Genomic DNA, 4,536 nt, shown 5'->3' on the forward strand with positions numbered 1-4,536 from the left:
GTGGCAGGAATTTAAAAATTCTATGACTTTGTGGACGGACGACGGCTCCTCCTTGTCACCGACCACAAGCTGCTCCTGGGACTGTTTGCACTGGACCGTCAAACACAGAACGTTATTTCGGCCCGCATGTTGCGCTGGGCTGTCTTTCTGTCAGCTTATGACTTTGATTTGGAGCACTGTCCTGGCAAGGTAATCGGACATGCAGATGCTCTTAGCCGTTGCCCTCTGCCAAAAATGGACCCAGATCCTGCGCCAGCTTTTGACATGCTGGCAATTGATGAACTGCCTCAGCCACCGGTCCACTCTTCGGACATTGCCGCTGTGTTGGCTAAGGACTCTACCCTCTCCCGAGTCCTTAACTGGGTTTGGAGGGGGTGGCTGGCAGGGAGAGTGGATGCAGAATTCAAGCCTTACCACACAAGGCAAACCAAACTCTCTGTCAACAAGGGTTGCTTGTTATGGGGGAACTGGGTGGTGGTGCCTCCCAAACTGAGAGAGCGTGTATTGGAAGCTCTCCACGATGGCCATCCAGGCATAGTTCATATGAAAGCTCTGGCAAGGAGCTATGTCTGGTAGCCAAAGATAGACGCAGACATTGAGGACTGGGTCCGGCACTGCATGACGTGCCAGCAGTCCAGACCTGACCCACCTCAAGCCCCAGTTCAGCATTGGGAAACTACTAGCAAGCCTTGGTCCAGGCTACATGTAGATTTTGCCAGCCCATTTCAAGGGCAAATGTTTTTTATTATTGTTGATACCTTCTCAAAATGGCTGGAAGTGTTTAATATGCGTGTTACTACATCAACAGCAGTGATAAATGTATTGTGTTGGGTTTTTGCAACCCATGGTTTGCCAGACGTCCTGGTATAGGACAATGGCCCCCAATTCACCTCAGGGGAATTTGAAAAATTTATGTCTGATAACGTTATCAGGCATGTAACGTCCACGCCATTCCATCTGGCCACAAACGGGCAGGCCGAACGGATGGTTCGGACGACGAAGGAGGCTTTGAAGAAGTTAGGCCCCGGGGACTGGGGGCAGAAGTGAGCCTCTTTCCTTTTGCAGCAGCATATTACACCTTGCACCGCAACGGGAAGGAGCCCAACTGAGCTTCTGATGGGACACAGGCTAACAACTCTGTTAGACCGGCTCCACCCAGACCTGACAGAATCTAGACGCCCCAGAGCTGAGGTCCAAGAATTGCCGCGCACTTTCAAACAGGGAGACAAAGTGTTTGCACGGAACTATGCTGAGGGTCATTTATGGCTTCCTGCCATAATCAGCGATGTTCTGGGTACCCATATGTACGTGGCACAGCTTGCAGATGGTCATGTACGTGGCGCAGCTTGCAGTGGTCAAAGCAGGCATTTTTGCTCAGTTTCCATTGGGACATTTTGCAGGTTGAGCCACCTGGATGACCACTACTCTACACGATGAGAAATGAGTCCTGCCACTGCCATCCCAGCCCAACTCTGCTGTGCTCCGCTTCGACAGTTCCTCAGATTAATAACACCAGGCGGAAGCTCTTGCTCACCCACAGGAGAACAATGCCAACTGTACACGGGGGGGAGGTACTTGTGGTATTGGGAGGAAGAGAGAGCTTGTAAGTGGGCAATAAAGTCACAGCATTTTGAAGGTACAGCTGATGTGAGCAGAGCAGCACTGGGCAGGCCTGGGCCAGAGAAGACAGAAGGCCTGTTTCTGTGGTGTAGTGGCTATCGTGTTTGCCGAACACTCAAAAGGTCCCTGGATCAAGACTGGGCAAAACCATCATTTTGCCTGCTTGCAGGAGAGAGACGCTGGCTGTACTCTGGGAAATAATCCTTGTTCTCTGGAAGGAAGAGAGAGGTAGCGAGGGAGTAACTGAAATAATTATTTTTAGGGATGCTCAAACCACCCACCGACTTGGCTCACATCCTGTTCGCCGGTCACAAACAAGGAAGATGATTTTTTTTCTACGACTGGTTGGACGGTTCCTCAGCATGTTTGTGGCTGTTTGGCAAGTTGCTTCACTGTATTCCTTCCTAACCGTGCAGTGCAGTGCAGTTTACTTTCTTTGTGCATGCACATTCTCATGTAGCCCGATGGGGTTCCAGTACACCCGCCCCTAGCCTTGCTGCATATCTGCTCTCCTCAGCAGGCAATTATTTAAATAGACAAATCGGTCATAAATCATACAGATCAGTCATACACGAATGCTGCATTCTAATTGAATCCTGCCCTTCAGTGTTTGTCTACATAGTCCTTAGGAACACTAATGGCTACTGAGTGGTTATAATCAGCAGCATCTTTGGGCATGTTCGGTTTTGCAAAAACCCCACGCGAACCAGTTTGCCAGGTCTTGGGGCTGCTCACACAAACTAAACAGACCAGTTGATTGGCTCATGTCTGATTTTGATAGCCTTGACTGTTGAACGTGTTCAGGGTGAAATCTGCAGCATCCCTCAAAAAAACCGGAGCAGATTCCTGACCCTACCGACGAGCTGTGGCAAGATTCAAACCAGCTTCTGTGGGGTTGCAAAACAGATCGCAAATTTGCTTGCACCAGAAGGCGATCCCCAGATCGCAAATTTGCTTGCACCAGAAGGTTCTGAGAGTCAGTTTTTCTCCTTTGGGTGAAGATCCAGATCCAGGCCTGATGGGCTAAAGTTCATCCTTTGCTTGCCTGCTGCCACCACTCTCACCAGCATACAAAGCAGGCAGGACCTTGTTCTAATATGCTTGTAACTCAGTTAGCAGTGCATTAAACTGGACAGAGGCAGAGGGCCTGTTTCTATAGTGTAGTAGTCATCACGTTTGCCTCACACACAAAAGGTCCCTGGATCAAGACCAGGCAGAAACACATCATTTTGCCCATGTACATGATAGAGATGGGCACTGGGCCCAGAGAAAGGTTGCTTGTGGCTTGGGAGAAAAAGAGAGGCTACAAGGAAGCTAGAAAGCTAAACATTTTAAAGGTACAGCCTCCCTGACCCCTGTAGCCCCAGTCACAGCAGGGCTCAAGCCAGCTTCTATCCCCTGCACTGCTGAAGTACAGCATCCTTCCTTCAGGGGACACTTGAAGTCCAGGTTTGGTCAGAATGGCCTCAGGTTCCAGCAACAGGCCCATCCCTCCAGTCAGAACTGAACCATTAGCCTAAGTCTGCCTTTCTTACACTCCTCTGCTCTACCAGCTGAGCTGCTGTCAAAGGGAAGAATTACTATTCCACTGAGTTCTCTGTGCTCCATCATCCTGGCCTGGTTGGTTGGGTTACCCAGCCAATTTCCAAGAACGGTCCAATAGCAGCAACCACTGCAGAGAAGAGAAAATCCATTCAGGTGTGGTTAGTAAACTTCAGAGGTGGCTTCCTTTGCACTCCTGGGCCTCAGTTTGGTGGGCTGTCTTGGCCAGATGCCTGTAGGGCAGAGCTAAGACCTTCTAGTGGCAGGCCCAAGAAAATGGAGTCACTACAGAGAATATCCGACGATCTGCCACATGCAGCCTCGGGAGTGGCTGGAGGTGAGTTATGGGACCCCAGGCAGCTCCAAAGCTAGCAGCTAGAGAGGCAGCATGGTGTAGTGGGTACAGTACTGAACTAGTATCTGGGAAACCCAAGTTTGCTTATTTACCTCATTTATCACTTCCCTGTTTCACTGAGACTCAAGGTAGATAATGAAATATAGAAAACATTCAACCAGACAGCACAAACACTGCATCCAGGTGAAAAGTAAATTCCCCTTGGCCATAAAAGCTTGCTGGATGACCTGGTTGTAAGGATAAAATGGAGGAGGATCTACAGATGTGGCTCATCAGCTATTAGCCACAAGGTATAGATAGGGACTCTGGGGCAAGTGACGCTCTGTCTTCTTGGTGCTTGGGGGGGGGTCAACAGTGGGAGGGCTTCTAATGTCCTGGCCCCACTGGTGGACCTCCTGATGGCACTGGTATTTCTGGCCACTGTGTGATACAGAGTGTTGGGTTGGATTGGCCTTTGGCCTGATCCAACATTGGTGTCTCTTATGTTCTTATGATGTATCAGCGATCCACCATGTAGAGACTTGCTTCCCCCCCAAAGCAGGACAACAGATCTAGCACATCAAAAGCACAATACAATGGCTTGAATAGCAAGAAGAGGGAGAGGGCTGAAGAACTATTTTAGAACATATAGGTCTCATAGGGAACTAGTAGCCATAGTTCCTTAATTGTGTATCTCTTTTTTCACTGGAAATAAGGCCAAAGTCTTACAAGGTTCACCAACAGGAGTTAGTTCACATAACAGTCAGATACCTCCTCTGTGTTCCCCTTGCAAGAAGCATGTGAATCACTGAGAGAAAAGCACAGTTTGCTATGAGACAAAAAGAGTTTAACCAAAACACTTTTATGGCACCTTAAAGTTTATTGCAACACAGGTTTTGGAGAGCCAGAGCCCAGTTTGTTAGGTGCACAAATGACCAACGGACAATGCAGCATCAGTTCACAACCCAGGAATGTGCCCCGTGCTTTCCAAATGACTGATTTCATTACGTTCCTCCTTGAATCCTTCAGTGGCATTCCCC

The 4,536-nt window shown here is 49.0% G+C and overlaps 1 non-coding gene across 1 annotated transcript; it reads left to right on the plus strand.

The window, feature by feature from the left end:
* Positions 1-2,769: 2,769 nt before the first annotated feature.
* Positions 2,770-2,842, plus strand: TRNAV-CAC. Its single transcript has one exon. It is a non-coding gene; the product is annotated as a tRNA-Val (tRNA).
* Positions 2,843-4,536: the final 1,694 nt, after the last annotated feature.

This window comes from Gekko japonicus, unplaced genomic scaffold (genome assembly GCF_001447785.1).
Source record: "Gekko japonicus isolate JY-2015 unplaced genomic scaffold, Gekko_japonicus_V1.1 scaffold3624, whole genome shotgun sequence".
NCBI classification, from domain to species: domain Eukaryota; kingdom Metazoa; phylum Chordata; class Lepidosauria; order Squamata; family Gekkonidae; genus Gekko; species Gekko japonicus.